At 33.8% G+C, this 17,949-nt stretch overlaps 1 long non-coding RNA gene across 2 annotated transcripts in view; it reads right to left on the bottom strand.

Annotated features, from left to right (window-relative positions):
* Nucleotides 1–3,560: 3,560 nt before the first annotated feature.
* The window catches only part of LOC112661646 (uncharacterized), a 52,997-nt gene continuing 38,608 nt past the window's right edge, over nt 3,561–17,949 (bottom strand). Inside the window, exon 5 of one of the 2 annotated variants that reach the window (XR_007407617.1) lies at nt 3,561–3,771. This is a non-coding gene — a long non-coding RNA (uncharacterized LOC112661646). The remainder of the gene's footprint in view (nt 3,772–17,949) is intronic. The other variant, XR_007407618.1, reaches the window with a different exon arrangement.

Genomic DNA, 17,949 nt, shown 5'->3' with positions numbered 1-17,949 from the left:
AATCCAATCATGAAATGGGCAAAAGACATGAACAGAAATCTCACAGAGGAAGACATAGACATGGGCCAACATGCATATGAGAAAATGCTCTGCATCACTTGCCATCAGGGAAATACAAATCAAAACCACAATGAGATACCACCTCACACTGGTGAGAATGGGGCAAATTAACAAGGCAGGAAACAACAAATGTTGGAGGGGATGCGGAGAAAAGGGAACCCTCTTACACTGTTGGTGGGAATGTGAACTGGTGCAGCCACTCTGGAAAACTGTGTGGAGGTTCCTCAAACAGTTAAAAATAGATCTGCCCTACAACCCAGCAATTGCACTGTTGGGGATTTACCCCAAAGATACAGATGCAGTGAAACGCCAGGACACCTGCACCCCGATGTTTATAGCAGCAATGGCCACGATAGCCAAACTGTGGAAGGAGCCTCGGTGTCCAACGAAAGATGAGTGGATAAAGAAGATGTGGTTTATGTATACAATGGAATATTACTCAGCTATTAGAAACGACAAATACCCACCATTTGCTTCAACGTGGATGGAACTGGAGGGTATTATGCTGAGTGAAGTAAGTCAGTCGGAGAAGGACAAACATTATATGCTCTCATTCATTTGGGGAATATAAATAATAGCGAAAGGGAATATAAGGGAAGGGAGAAGAAATGTGTGGGAAATATCAGAAAGGGAGACAGAACGTAAAGACTGCTAACTCTGGGAAACGAACTAGGGGTGGTAGAAGGGGAGGAGGGCGGGGGGTGGGAGTGAATGGGTGACGGGCACTGGGGGTTATTCTGTATGTTAGTAAATTGAACACCAATAAAAAATAAATTAAAAAAAATCTTAAAAAAAGAAGGAAATACACGATGTTCATGTAGTACCTTGCATCATGCTTTCACCATCTAGCAGTGTGTACAGCCAGTCTCTGGCAAAGAACATCAGGGGATATCCAGAGAACTTGTCAAAGTAGAAATAGCAGCATCATTGGTATAGACATGAGAGAATAAGACAAAATTTTACTGAAAATTTTGCTTGAAAAATTTTACTTCATCCTTTCTTAATCTCCTGTACTTATAAGAGTGATCCTACATCTGACCACCGCCATCAATGCTTACTTCTGTAGGAGAATGGTGGCATAAAGCCAATGAAATTCTCCTACTCTAAAAAAGGTATGCAGATATATTAAAAAATGGCTGTGGACCCAGAGGGAGATTGTAGATTTGAGCCGATTGTGAGCCGATTCAAACCAGATACATAAAGGCCTTGTGTAATAGTAGCAGAGGCACAGGCTCTCAGCAACCATGTGGGACAGGTCCCATCTGAAGCAGGTGCAGAATAGAACCAAGATAAGAAGCATTTTCTGAAAAATAAAGAACATCATATTTAATGATGAAAGACTGAAATCATTGCTCATAAGTTTAAGAACAATACAATGTTGTTCCTTCTTGCCACTTCTATTCATCATTTTACTGAAGATTTTTGTCAGGGCACTTAAGTAAGAAACAGATCTGAAAAAGAAAAACAAAGAAGCCACATTTCCCATTTCAGTACCTACTATAACGCTACAGTGATCAAGACAAGATGCTATCTGAATAATGACTATATATAAGACAAAAAATAGAATTTAGAATCCGGAAATAAATCCTTATGCCTATGGATAATTGATTTCGACAAGGTGTCAAGGAAATTCAATGGGGAAAAATAAATGATTATTAAATAAATAATAAATGATGCTAGGAAGACTGCATATTCACATCCAAAGAAATTAAGCTGGACCATTTGTCTATCCCACATACAAAAATTAACTAAGCAAGGATCAAAGACCTAAACATAAGGGCTAAAACTTTGATAAAAACACAGATATGGTACACCTGGGTGGCCTAGTGGTTGAGCGTCTGCTGTGGACTCAGGATGTAATCCCAGGATCCTGGGATGAATTCCCATTTCAGGCTCCTCATAGGGAGACTGCTTTTCCCACTGCCTACATCTTTGCCTCTCTCTTTGTATCTCTCATGAATAAGTAAATAAAATCTTAAAAAATAGATAGGCATATTTACAAAAAAAGAAACTTAAATAGCAACTGAAAAAAAATATAGAAGAAAAACACCCTCAACTATCAGGCACATATTTTTTCTCACTTTTCCTTTCAAATGTTCTAGGAAAAGACTGAGCTATATAAAATCTTTCAAAATATAGCAAAGGTAATATTAATGCAATTGATCTCATAGGATGAATATGCCATCACCATTTTTTTATGCAAATGCCATTCTTAATGTAGTGTGTTATACCTAATTAAAAAACCTATAGGTCAGTCTAGTTCTCAAATGTATATGAGTAAAACAAATTAAACTCACATTATCTTTATTCTCATCCCCATCATTATATGTAGGAATTCCAGTTCCCAGCAAGACACTCCCACTCCAAAATTTTGCAAAACTTGTAAAGTGTGTCTTACAGGCTCACTGTGGTGTCTGCTCTCGGGGATGGCATTTACTTTGCCACTTCTCTCAGGCTGACGAATTACAGCCATGTTCTGAGGCTGCTCCAGTGCCAAGCAATGCATACTCCTGGAAGTAACTGGTGGTATCAGTGTTTTGACAAAAAGCAGGACAACTGTTGCCATGACTCAGAGGTGGAGCTATAATGGCTTGTTATTGCTACAATGTGATCTGCCGACCCAGCCCATCACAGGGCTAAATCAATGTAACAGTCTGTGGCAAAGGGAAGGAAAATTGGGGTTTCCCCTTTGGTTAACATGGATAGAAATAAAAAAAAAAACCCACAAAACCTAGTGATGCTTTCATACCATTTTGTAATGTAAAATAATAATTAATTTGGTTTCTTGAATGTATAATCCTTCTTCCCCCGAACCCAGATACAGGGTGAGAACATTGTGTTCTCCTACCTAATGGCTACACGGGATTTTTGTTTATTGTTTCTGTAAAAGCTCATCCTACCCGATCCCCTTAAGTTTTATTCTCCCCACATCTTCTAAAGCTCTGTATGCAAACAGATTTCAGCAAAGCCATCTTAGAATCCATCTGTTTCTGAAGACAAAGGTTCAAGCCACATTTCCCTTTATGGGCCTAATTAAAAATTAATTTGAATGGTAAAGAAGAGCATCGCTTGATCAAGTAAAAATAATTCTAGAATATGCAATTTTTCATATCATACAGTCTTACAAAGAAAAAACTGTATTCTATATTTCATTATTTGACATACAGTAAATCTTATTATTTATTTTCTATCATCCCCAACTGAAATCAAAGATCCATGATGAAAAAAAAAAAAAAAAAAAAAAGATCCATGATGAAAGAACTTTTCACTTTTCTTTTGCTTGTCACGTAATAAACTGACAGGAAAACATTAAATATGCATTTGAACAAATGAATGCTAACATATACTCTAAAAATGAGTAGGCTAGTTAAGCATTAGGATTACTTGTAGATAAGTAAGGACTTGCTACTAGAATGGAAAAGGAAGGGATAGCGAATACATATTAGTTAAAATTATGCTTAAATATGAGTGACACAAAGCATGAAACGACATTGGGAAAATAGCGTTTTTTACATGATATATTTATAAAAATCAGAAAGTGGTGGCATGTTGCTGAAAAAATACAAAAACTATAGATTTCTTCTACATTCTTGCTTAGTGCTTTGTTTCTGTTCCCAAGGCCAACTCATTATTCAAGATGTCTCCTCCACGTTCAGCAATCACAAGCTATTCCAGACAGCACAATAGAGGTAGCTGAAGAAGAGATTAGCCCTTTGTTGAAGGAGATAGTAATATCAGAAGAAATATTTTAGGAAAGATGATGGTTAGTTTCACTTAATGCATATTGAGTTCAGGGCACTGACATTACATAAGTGAAACACTCATGAGTAAAGTAGTAAACGGACATTAACGAGCCAGTTTTATTTTGAAAAAAATATTTTAGGGTTAACCATATTTAACACTAAGAAAAGATAAAATGACCAAAGAGATTCCACTAGTTTTAAAGCTTTTAGTTGAAGAAGCCAGCGTTTTATTCAACTTTATGTTACTTATGGTACACAGTGCTTTGTATTTGGTATATCCTAAAATACAATCACACACACACACATATAATGAATGGATATACATTATTGTTCTAAGCAAAGAAATATCGATTAGTACCAAGTAACAGAGTGCATTTCACACTCATTACATGTTAAATAAACTATAGAGCATATAAAGTAACCCAAGGCCTGGATCACTTCCCAATAATCCAAAAAATTTAGGGGTGGGATATAGCATAGTTAAAAAATCTATTCCCACTAATTAAAAAAATAAAATAAAATAAAGCCTTTGGTGAATACTTAAAGATAGCGGAATCTGTTTTGACATTGAGAACCTCTGAGAGACACATTGTTTGACATGACACCAAAATTTACCTGATAGGAAAATGGCTGAATCATCATACTTACCAAATATGATTTCATTATTGTTTTAATGTGATTGGACTACAGAGTTTGCATTAAAATTGAAAAAAAAATATTCTTTATAAGATATATTAAAATGTTGAATCTTTGCAGAGATTAGTTTTCTTACAATCTTACAATTGGTTTTCTTACAAGAGAGGTAAAACTTGCTATTTTCACATGACTTTCCAAAATTTAACTTTAAAATGACCACCCAATAACATGCATCACAGCATAAATTAATTAAATTAATATTTAGCTTTAAAATTAAAATCTAAGAAATTAACTATTTGAAATTGTTTTTGTAGTAAACATATCAAGGACTATTTTTTTCTTTTATATCTCTTACTTTCACTGAAGTACAATATATATTCCCCTCTTTGTTAATATGATTGAGGGACTCATTATATTTTATGCATAATTTGCGTTTGGGTTTGTTTATAATTATGCTTTGAGATAGAAGAAAAATGCAATCTTTCAAATGCTAAAATATGGAACTTGAATTTATTCTTATAAATAAATAACTTAGCTTTCTAAAATTACATTATTTGGGAGACAGGAATCATCTCTATGGTTTAACATAAGTTGTCACAAACTGTTATGACACATTTTATGAGGTTCTTTTGCATTTTTTTCTCTTACTCACTTGAGGATTGGATACATCTGGCAGCTCATTTATGTCAATGACGTTTATTAATCACTTCCCATTATTTCAGTTATGATGTATGAAGGCTTTCACACTTGTGAGATTTCAAAAGTATCTAAAACTGATGATTCCCATTTCCTCATTTAAAACCTATTATGAAGTGCTCTCCTGAGAAAACAGCCACCTGTGTCCAGTTAGAGCTATGGTCATTTAGAATTCCTGGTTGTAGAGCTGAAATTTGTTTACTTCCCATCCCTACTTTTCCATGATGATGCCCTTCAACCAAATTGGACTCATTTGTTATTAATATAGCTTTTAAAGTAATTAATCACTTATCACATTAAAAATCAACTCTCTTTACATGCTATTTCTGTTAATTTTTGAATTGGCTGAAGTCAGGGAACCAAATAATATATGATATTCCACAAACAGAATATAGATATTCAAGCTTTCATAAATCAATATATCTTCAGATTTGTGTGTTTATTACAGAACTAGCTTGCATAACATAAAGGTATAGCAAGAGGGAAGAGGTTAGGTCAAATAAATTTCAGATCATGGAAAAACACTTTTTCAGATAGGTTATATAATTCATTTAACAAAATAAAGAAGTAAAATATAAATGGATAAAAAGATCACTTGAACATCGTATATTCTCCATCTGCCCTCCAGCAATTGATAAATACATTTGAAATACTTTTCTTTCTCTCCATATTCAAGTGTATATATAATTAGAAAAGATTGATGATGGATAAAGAGAAGATAATCTTACAAAATGAGATGTATCTATGTAATTAATCTTCAAAATTTTCAACACATAATGATCAAATCCCTAGTTAATGAGAACTAGCAGCAGCACATTATAAGTTTCACGTGCATGAAGTAGGTATTTAGTGATTTTGTAGACATTACGATTTTAAAAATTTGTAATAATATGAGGATAATTATTTGAAAAGTAAAGTAGAAATTAAAACATTTTTAAAAGGTCTGCACAAAAGAAAACTAGAAGTGACTAAGAAGTTTTATATAAGTCCATATCACATCAAAATTAAGAATGATTAAAGCACCAATATTTCAGGATACTTATTATTAACTATTACATTTCATGTTTATCAAGCTGTGTTTGGTCAAATAGTATAAATTTCATCTTTCACTTACACTGACATGAATTATTTACATTTATTATCTTAAGCTTATACCTTACTACTCAGATTATTCCCAGTAAAGAGTATAAACAAAAATGAGTATGCTTAAGCCTTAGAAAGATCAGAAAATCCTTATACCTAAAACAGAACTTACAGTTCAAGATAATTTTTTTTTCAGTTCAAGATAATTTAATATGCTTAGCCATTTGAGCTAGAAATAGTTTACAAATGAGATGGGAGTGGTTCATATATATGTTGACAGGAATCATGATATATCTTCAGAAAGGCATCAGTAGTTATAATGAAAAGATACAAAATAGGCTGGGACCTATTCATTTGTAACCTTAGCATGAGGTAAAGGCATTTTTGATGACAGGTGAAAACAAAAATTGAAAAGTCAAATCTTCAGCAGTAATTTTGCCATTTGTTGAAAAGTACATAAATTTTGATTTTTGGAGTGAGATTAACAAACCATTTCACTTCCACCACCCCATTAAACAATCTCTTAAAACATCTAATCTGCTTTGTCCTGATCCTAAGCATTCTGAGTAATTTTACAGTGAATAATTTTACTTTTAAATCTATAGATTTACAACATTGGAGCTACCTAAAGTAATTCCAGATATCAGTGATATTTCTGGGGATATTGAGTTGTAATTAGCAAATTTGAATTATGATTGATGTTGTCCCTAGAAATCTTTTCTTAAAGCTTTATACGTTTAGTAAAATAATGGTCTCATACTAGGACCCATAAATTTGATAGTCTCACTTTGTTCATATGAAACTTGTAAGTTGCTGTCAGGCAAAAATTATTTTTAAATGCCAGAGTTGAGGGAGAATTGCAACATTCAAATAATGCGAGTTATGAGACTTAAGAACCAGACTTCAAATAAAATGTGGCTTAAAAATTAAAAAATACAAACGACTCTAAAGACTAACTACATCGTATTTGAAAAGAAAATGTTTACTGATTCTGAAAAAAGGTTCAAAAATGAATATGTGTTTACCATGAGATCAAGTAGGGAGGACGTTCCTGGACAATGCCATTTCTTTGAAGGCCTGTATCAAATCTCTTTTTTGTTGCTAGTTAGTGGTATGACATTGATCTTGGGCAAGATATGAAGTTCAGTGAACTTCGGTTTACTCAACTGTAAAACTGAAATAATCATAGTATCTCCCCTAAGGGTACTAACCATTATATACTATATTTAATCTGGAATACATAGTAAACACTCAATAAGTATCAGCAGTTTACTAAAATGTACAAAATTCTGTTACATGGATCTTCCAATTCCACATTGTTTATTTATTTTTGTAATGCAACTTTAAGATACATTCAGTGAGTGATAATGGAAACCCCTGAACCTCCTTCATAGCTTTCTTCAGTTTTGTTTTAATGTGTTTTGACTATTCTGATTCTTTGATCTGTCATGGAATTTAGAATTATTAAGTTCCAAAAAATTCAATTGGCATTTTGATTGATATTGTATTAATTTGATGAGATTTGCTTTCCTTGTAACATTCCTTATTGAGGACATAGTGATTTTCTCTTTACCCAAATCAAGTAATACACATACATATTTAAATTGATATTTTCAATAATATTTAATATACATTCTAAGTAATATTTTTAGTTTTTTTGTTTTGGGAAATGGAAGAACTAAGTCATACTTTTGAATTTAAATTTAAACATATACATGTTTGTTTAAAATCCCAAGTATTAAAATTCCAAGTATAAAAGAGTGTAAAAAACAGAAAAGTAATTTTAATTCATTACTCTATTACTTCTTTTTCTATATTCTTTAGTCTTTCTCAATATTTCCATAAAGTCATTCATTTTTCAGGCTTTTTGTGTAACCTTTCAAAATATATTTTCTCAATTCTTCCCTTTAAGCTAATTGTTTTGTTAATATAGTTATCAAATGAATCATCTTGAATATCAGAAAACTTTATTTCATTAGAGATATCTTATATATTAGACAAGACCTCATTTTTCCTTAATTTGAGCTGTTATTACTCTTTGTTGTCTATATTATCACCATAAATGGGTGCATTTCTTGGGAAACAGAACATGATAAAAGAATACCACAGCTGCATGATCTACACTATTGAGTATAGAGAGCAAATTGTTTCTCCACCAACTGTACCCTCGACGTTGTTAAAAAGACCAAATTTATTTGACCCTACAGCTGAGACTGTGATATAAAAATACTTCCAGTTTTCAAGTATTTTGGTGGGGATACAAATTGTCTCAATACATTAACATTCTATGGGGCACCTGGGTGGCTCAGGTCATATCTTATGGGTCTTGGGGGAGTTTGCTTGAAGATTCTCTCCTTTTGCCTCCCCATTCTCCAAGCTTGTGTGCATACTCTAAAATAAATATATAAAAATCTTTAAAAAATACATTAACATTGTAAATGTATATTATAAAATATTTCCAAAGTAAGACTGTAATGTAAAAGTAATATTTATAAATTGCTCTTTAGCCACAGAGGTATGCAGTTATCTCTTACATTGCTCTATTGTAAGCCCAGATATAAACAAGTAGTAGTAGTATTCCCTAATCAGAGTGATAAGAAGTATATATTTTACTTATGTGTTTTTTCTTTTATAAGTAACAATCCTATAATTTCTGTTTTGTGTACTTTTTCAGTTTTATTCTGGGAATGCATCTCTTCTAATAGATACTTTTCTTACCCTATGAATGTTTATAGGAACAATATTAATGATTGCAAGTTGATTAAATGGTTGAAAATCATACTGCATTTGTATGATGTACATAAATTTCAAGAATATATAAATGTTTTAAAAGTATTATCATAGTTATTTCCTTATTTGTGTTAGTTTTGCCTATCTTTTTTAGCTGTGTGTATGTGTTACACATTCTTTTATTTCCTTTGCTCTAATTCTATTGAGTCTCAAGAATATTTTCAAAGACTATACAGAAAATTCAAACTGTACAGAAAAAGATTCAAAAGTTATCTGTTCCCCTCTTTTAACCCATATTAATAGCATGTTCTGTGATTTTTGTTTTATTTTTTGAGGCAAATTCTCATCGTCTTTTTTTCTAGTATCTTTAATTGGCACTGTCAAAGCAGCCTACTGGGTAAAGTGCTCAAACCTGAAGAGGCTTCTTTAAAGCATTTTGCAAGAAGTTCAGTTATTATAAGCAATCTACAAAATTCAACAGGACTGTTGAGAGAATGTAATATACTTAGCTTGCTGACAAGTAGGATGTGTATGAAGGGAACACTTATATTTATTTTTCTGGTTTTTCCTCTCTTTTTTCCTGCCTAATTATCAGTTACTTGTTTCTTTTATAATTTTCATCTGGAACACACATGACACTTAGAAAACAAGAGTGAAAACAAATCACAGATAAGAATGTGGCCAAATAATAGAAATTGTGCTCATTTTGCATTTCATTTGTGTATGTTGTCTTTAATCATGTTTATTTACTACTGACTTCTTAAATTAACTAGAGGATGTTCTTCAGTGCAACCTGTGACTGTGAATATAAGCAGTAACTCATGCAGGGGCACCTGGGTGGCCAGTTGGTTAAGCAGCTGCCTTCTGATCAGGTATGATACAGGGGTCCTGGGATCTAGCTCCACATCAGGCTTCTTGCTCAGCAGGGAGTCTGCTTCTCCCTTTCCTTTGTGATCTCTCTCACTCTCATTCTCAAATAAATAAATAAAATATTTTTTAAAAACAGTAACCAGGGGATCCCTGGGTGGCGCAGCGGTTTGGCGCCTGCCTTTGGCCCAGGGCGTGATCCTGGAGACCCGGGATCGAATCCCACGTCAGGCTCCCGGTGCATGGAGCCTGCTTCTCCCTCTGCCTATGTCTCTGCCTCTCTCTCTCTCTCTCTCTGTGTGATGACTATCATAAATAAATAAAAAATTTTAAAAAAAAATTTAAAAACAGTAACCAGTGCAAATAAGCTGTCTTTTCTAATCATTTTGACATGCTCAACTAACAATGTTATGATAGAAAATGGATCTAATGCAATAAACACAAGGGAAAGAAGGAAAGAAGAGAGGGGAAAAGAGAGGAAGGAAGGAAGGAAGGAAGAAGAAAGAACAGAAATAAACTTCAAAAGTAATCAGACGTATTAATAAAGTGCTTCCTGGCAATTTTACTACCAGTCACCAAAATATCTTGGGAGTGATGAAAACTTGTGGCTTCACTATGAAAATGAAGAGCTCAAAATTGCTCTTCATTCTGCTTTCTTATATGCCTGATTTAAAAGAAAATGAGAATACAATCTAATATCATTTGTATTGCTAGTATTGGAAGAAAATTAAAAATATTTGTGCATTATAATGTCCCTTTTGCAACATTATTTAAATGCAAAATAAAAGTAAACTAGAAGGATGTATAATTTTTTTTTAAATTTTTATTTATTTATGATAGTCATACAGAGAGAGAGAGAGAGAGGGGCAGAGACATGGGCAGAGGGAGAGGGAGAAGCAGGCTCCACGCACCAGGAGCCCGACATGGGATTCGATCCCGGGTCTCCAGGATCGCGCCCTGGGCCAAAGGCAGACGCTAACCCGCTGCACCACCCAGGGTTCCCTAGAAGGATGTATAATATAAAAATGTAAGCATAATGAAAATCCATGTATTTATCAATTTTTGTTTCTACATGTCATGGTAATTATAGTTTTATTATTTTTTTAAAGATAGATTATTTATTTATTTATTTATTTATTTATTTATTTATTTATTTGAGATTGAGAGAGAGAGAGAGAGAGGCAGGGACACAAGAGGAGAGAGAAGCAGGCTCCATGAAGGGACCCAGACGTGGGACTTGATTCCGGGACTCCAGGATCGCGCCCTGGGCCAAAAGCAGGCGCTAAATCGCTGAGCCACCCAGGGATCCCCGGTAATTATAGTTTTAAATGTTAGTTGGAAATACCATGGTATCATTAGTGTTATCAAAACATCACTCATTATATTCATAACATCATAATTGTCAGATATTTCATTGATAATTTGAGAAGTCATTTTTATTAATATGGATACTAAAAATATATACATTTCTTCATAATGTAATATTCAATATCTATTCATTTCCTGAATGTTGCAATGGATAATATTTTAAGATGTTTGGATAACCCATATAATAACTGTGTCAAACTTCTGAAAAGTTTACTAGATTTTACATGATTTAACAATTTATATGGGGAAAGAGGTTGTTTTCTCTTATTTAAATATCACTTAATATAATATTCACAATACTACACATAGAATATTTAAAGCTCTATATGAAAACCTGTTTCAGGAGGGATAGAAAGATGTGGACCTTCCTACCTTCTTCCCTTGGTTTTTAGCTTTTGCTCAATTTTTGATGCTCTAATACAAATAACTCTGCTCATCATTAGAGAGTATGAGTCCCAGCAGAGGTGCTATTACATGTTCTCCCAGTTGTTCTCTCACGTTTTAAATCCTCCTTACTATAATATTGGGGATAGAAAACCTGGTTTTGCTGTATGTTAAGTTTTTTTATTCCCTAAAGTCTGTGAACTTAATGAAAATATGAGGATAAAGGTGAATGATAGCATCTACAAAAGCTTCAGGAAATATATTTCAATGCATTTGAAATCATAGTCAATATAATAAATACTTCAAATATTTCATATGAAATCATGCAGTAACTGGCTGCTTTCACACTACCTCTCAAGTACTTAGTTTGGTGGTCAATATATGATTACGTTCTACATTTTATGGGAAAAGATCCTTTTGCAAACTTGAGAGTTTTAAAAATTATTCCTTTGTGTTTCTCTTTGAGAGCAGACTTGTGGTCACTGGAGGCAAGGGTGGAAGAGGGGAAATTGGAGAAGGTGGTCAAAAGGTACAACTTCCAGTTGTAAGAAAAAGAAGTCATAGGGATGTATAAGGCACAACATGATGACCAGAGCTACCAACACTGTCTAACATATAGGAAAGAAGGTAAGAGAGTAAATCCTAATACTCTAATCACAAATTGAAAATCATTTTTTTTGTCACATCTATATGATAAAATGGATTTTAGCCAAACCCATTGTGGCAATCATTTTACAATACATGTACATTAAGCCATCAAGGTATATGCAGTGATATATGTCAGTTATTTCTCACTAAGATTAGGAAAATATTTTTTAATGTTTTAATTTTGGGGGCAAAGTAACAATGGATATCTATCTGTTAAGAAATCTTATAAGGAATCTGGAGATCATTGATAATCAGTGCAAGTTCACCTGCAATCTACATGTAAAGGTAAAATTCCAGGACTGTTAAATGAACAAACAAAAATATTCAATTATAGATAAAAAAATGTAGAGAATTCTTTTTGGAAGTTTGGATGAAAAGAGAAGGGGAAGAGTTTGGTAGCTAAAAGCAGATGAGAGTTTGAAGGAGATCTCTTTTATCTCTTCTGGAACTTGTTACCAGTATGACCTTCCTTTTACTACCTAATTTTTTCTCTGATTAGAGGCCTTTGAGGGAAAATAAACACTTCTACAGTTCCTCTCTGAACTCTATTATGTGCTATCCTGCAAAATACTTGTTTCATCCCCTCGCAAACTGTATTGTCAGTAGAACATATCAAAATGCTATTCAAGGTTTCCTATGGCATTGCATTGGTTTCTTATTGCTGCTGTAAAAAATACGTGTGTGTGTGGTTTGAAGCTACGAAGTCTGATATATATATAAATCACATAGCACTGCCTGATAGAACTTTCTGCTGTGATAGAAATGACCCTTGACAACCATGTATTTAAAGTGTGACTAGGGGGTGCCTGGGTGGCTCAGTAAACTAAGCATCTACCTTTGGCTCAGGTCATGATTCTGAGGTCCTGCTTGTCTCCCCCTCTCTGCCCCTTCCCCTTCTCATGTGCTCTATTTCAAATAAATAAAATCTTAATATATATGTATATGTATGTATGTAAATATATATTTATATATGTGTGTGTATACATATATGTATATATAAGTAGCTTCAAAGTACATAAAGTTATTATCTATAGTAGTTCCTGGACATCAGAAGTTCAATGCGGGTCTCACATATTAGACTCACATAGTGAATCCTAAAGTCAAGATATTAGTAGATTCAAGCTGCCACCAGAGTCTCAGGGTTGGATCTGTTTCCAGCTTTTAGAGGCTGCCCACAAACTTTGGCTGGAGGCCCCCTTTCTACCAGCAATCACATCCCTCTGACCTCTGCCTCTGTCTTCACATCTCCTTTTCTTTCTTTCGTTCTTTTTTTTTTTTTTTGTTAAAGATTTTATTTATTTATTCATGAGAGAGAGAGAGAGAGAGAGGCAGAGACTTAGGCAGAGGGAGAAGCAGGCTCCCCGCAGGAAGACCGATGTGGGACTCTAGGATCACGCCCTGAACCAAAAGCAGATGCTCAACCACTGAGCCACCCAGGCGTCCTTTTCTGAATTTCCTGTTTCTTTCCTTTTCTGAATTTCCTGTTTCTCTCTTTTCCATATAAAGATCTTTAATGATTACATTGGGCTCAGTGGGATAGTCTAGACTATTCTCCTCATCTCAAGATCCTTAATCATTTTTGCAAATTATATTTGACAGACATAAGGTCATAAACATCTTGGGGCATGAGGAGGGGGGCACAAGTCTCTCTACCACATGATCTATTATGCTTAACTTCAGTCACTTAATGCGTGACCTCAATGGTTTTCAGTTGTTCTACTCAACAGACCCACCTGACTTTACTTACTCTCTCCTCAGGTTAAAAATTTGAATTTCATGAACTCCGTAGACTTCCTACTAAATTCCCACTTTTCAGCTGAGGAGACGAGTTGTGTAGAATTACCTCTCAATTCAGTCATTTTTCAGGGATAAGTGAAAACAGTGATGTTACTGATTATTAATGAAGACTTTTTGTTTTCTAACCTCAAGAAGCTAGCAATGTTTACTCACTGAGGTTACTTTATAATGATCCCTTGGTTCTGTCTTCTCTCTTTCCTAAAAATTGATGTTTACCAAAACTTGTAGATATAGAAACAATGCATATAATTAGAGTCAGTGTTGTCATAAATCTTCATAGTTATATAATTCACAAAAACTCTCAATTGTGAATAAAATAAATGCTTTCAGAAAGTAATGAAATTAACCAAATTGAGAAAATCAAAGATTCAAAATATTCTGTCCCTCCTAATTGTCTGAGAATGGGAGTCACTTCTCAGCTGACTCTCTCTTGTCCATTCTCTTGACCTTCCAGTGTTTCTCTCCCCCACCAGCCCCTCTTCCATCATCTCAGCAACAAATCTGGGGAGAATCACAAGTAATTCTGCATCCAGTGGAGTAGATCTCATTTTAGGCAAGTTGCATTTATGTAATTCCAGTTTTTTATGGTAAATCTCTGAAACTAAAGAGTCACCTCAATGTTTCCTTTAAAGTATGTCAGTTCAGGTCAAATCTTTTTTTTTTTTTTTTTTTTTAAGAAAGAATGTTTGCATGTGTGAGCTAGGGGATGGCAGTGGGAGGGGAAGGGCAGAGGGAGACGGAGAGAAATAATTTTAAGCAGGTTCCATACCATGTATGAAGCCTGATGAGGGGCTTGACCCCACAGCCCTGAGATCATGACCTGACCTGAAATCCAGAGTCAGACATTTAACCCACTGAGCTACCTGGGCACCCCTCAAGTTGTATCTCCTTGATGAAACCAACCACAAATCTAAACTACATCAATCACTTTCTTAGTTTTCTTTTGGAAACACAAGTTACTTTTACCTACTTTGTTCTATACCCTCTAATATTGTTTAGGGCTTTAGGTGTGACTCTCCCTCTGAGGTCTCTGAGGCCAAAAGTATTAACTAATGCTTCTTATCAACCATATTACTCAAAAAGTTAAGAGCATCTCATTATGCAAACCAATGATATAGAGCTCAGTAATTTGTGATGATACATATTTAATGTTCTTTCCTCCCCAGATATTTTTGCATGGCCTTAGGTAAAACAATATAAAAAACAACTTTTGCAGAAATAATTGAATAACCTCTAGTTGAGTAATATTTATTGAAATATATTTATTCCCATATTCTGAGCATAAAGTGTTATGAAACAATCATAATCCTATCAATATTTTTAAAAAGAAAAAATCCTTTAAATTCTACTAAAATTGCCATTTTAAAAGTTGGTATGATCATTTTACTAAATATTCTTCTATTTACATGTAAAACCAACATTTCCTTAGGTGAATGTGATGAGAAACATTATCTATGCATTAACATTCAAAAATGTGGACATTCTTTCTAAGGAAATTTAAAGTAAAAGCAATTATTTCACATGTGGTGTTGTGAGACTTGCCTGCAATTGAAGTAAAATCTTCCTACACATTTACTTTATCATTTTGTTCAGAATGTGAAATAGATACATGTAGATCCAATGTTAATGTTAAATTATTATTCATTTAAGAAATTCTAAATTTTGTAAATTTTATTTATTTGTTGCTGTCGTCATTGTAGATTTTATTTTAAGCAATCTTTACCTACTGCATTAAGATTTATTACAGATATATATCTATGAAATAGCACTCAGCTTAGAAAGTTCAAATTAATACTTCATCACTCATTCCTCAATAGCTCTTCATGCTTTTCAAAAGATGATCATAATGCAGAAAACATGCCAGCCTAATCATTGAAACAATTTTGTTAAATATCCAAAGAAGGATTAATCAGGCTTGAATTTTTCCAACAATGCAGTCAGGGCACTGAATCAACCAGAAACATTTCTGTAACCTCTGTTCTGTTGAATCAATCTCTCAGATAGAAAACACTTTTACTTGACACCTTTCCTCATGTTTTGGCAAGATTGTGTCCACAGTTTTTCAGATGCAAATCCAATAAAATAAACATCGAGGTGCAGGTGTTCCGGCGTTTCATTGCATCTGTATCTTTGGGGTAAATCCCCAGCAGTGCAATTGCTGGGTCCTAGGGCAGGTCTATTTTTAATTCTTTGAGGAACCTCCACACAGTTTTCCAGAGTGGCTGCACCAGTTCACATTCCCACCAACAGTGTAAGAGGGTTCCCTTTTCTCCACATCCTCTCCAACATTTGTTGTTTCCTGCCTTGTTAATTTTCCCCATTCTCACTGGTGTGAGGTGGTATCTCATTGTGGTTTTGATTTGTATTTCCCTGATGGCAAGTGATGCAGAGCATTTTCTCATGTGCATGTTGGCCATGTCTATGTCTTCCTCTGTGAGATTTCTCTTCATGTCTTTTGCCCATTTCATGATTGGATTGTTTGTTTCTTTGGTGTTGAGTTTAATAAGTTCTTTATTGCAGCAATGGCCACGATAGCCAAACTGTGGAAGGAGCCTCGGTGTCCAACGAAAGATGAATGGATAAAGAAGATGTGGTTTATGTATACAATGGAATATTACTCAGCTATTAGAAATGACAAATACCCACCATTTGCTTCAACATGGATGGAACTGGAGGGTATTATGCTGAGTGAAGTAAGTCAGTCGGAGAAGAACAAACATTATATGTTCTCATTCATTTGGGGAATATAAATAATAGTGAAAGTGGATATAAGAGAAGGGAGAAGAAATGTGTGGGAAATATCAGAAAGGGAGACAGAACGTAAAGACTGCTAACTCTGGGAAACGAACTAGGGGTGGTAGAAGGGGAGGAGGGCGGGGGGTGGGAGTGAATGGGTGACGGGCACTGGGGGTTATTCTGTATGTTAGTAAATTGAACACCAATAAAAAATAAATTAAAAAAAAAAAAAAAACAAGACAAGAACAATAGGAAAGTTCTTAAGGGTATGTTGGCTTTTGCTTTGTCTTGATATTTTCAACTTGTGGTCCAGGGCAAATAAAGAGAGAGGCTTTGTCACAAAAAAAAAAAAAAAAAAAAAAAAAAAAAAAAAATCCAATAAAATATATTAAACTTTTGGATGCTTATATTTTTGTGTCAGTTATTTTCTGTGGTTTGGGAATGTTTACCTGTATCAAAATAAATTAAAAAATCATTAAATGAAAAGTATAGTATAATACATGAAAATTTAATAATAATGTACTTAAATGCTTTTCAAGCTTAAGTTCAATAGTAATTGTTTTCTGGTCTTATTCCAGAAAACCACATTGTTTTATTTTATTTTATTTTATTTATTATTTTATTATTTTATTATTTATTTATTTATTTATTTATTTATTTATTTATATATATCAGTGCTTATATGGTTTTTCACCACCTACACAGGCTGTTGCCCTGGTCCAGGTCACTATGACATTTCACTTAGATTGCTGCAACAGATCTTTTTTTTTTTTTTTTTTTTGATGTGTTAGCTAACTTTATTGTGGTAATCATTTCACAATATATACATGCCTCAAGGCATTACAATGTATATACCTAAAGCTTACACAACGTTATATGTCAATTTAATCTCAATAAAACTGGAGAAACAGAAGAATTTTTAATAACAGAGAACTGAAAGACTTAATCATCTGCACATCGCATCTTGCCTGAAATGCTGAAGGAAATTTTTCAAGAAGGAAAACAAAATCAGGCGAAAAGCCCAGTCTATGCAAAGACTGAAGAGTACCAGAAATAGTAGCTATGTAGGAACATACAAAAACATTTTGCATATTATTTAAATCACTTTCAAAAATGATCAACTGTCTAAGGCAGAAATAATACTATATGGCAGAGCATAAAACATGTAGAAGTCAAATGCATGACAATAATAGCACTAAGT

This window comes from Canis lupus, chromosome 31, assembly GCF_003254725.2.
Source record: "Canis lupus dingo isolate Sandy chromosome 31, ASM325472v2, whole genome shotgun sequence".
Classification (NCBI taxonomy): domain Eukaryota; kingdom Metazoa; phylum Chordata; class Mammalia; order Carnivora; family Canidae; genus Canis; species Canis lupus.
Note: the sequence above shows the minus strand (reverse complement) of the source record. Positions and strands in the feature narration are given on the sequence as shown.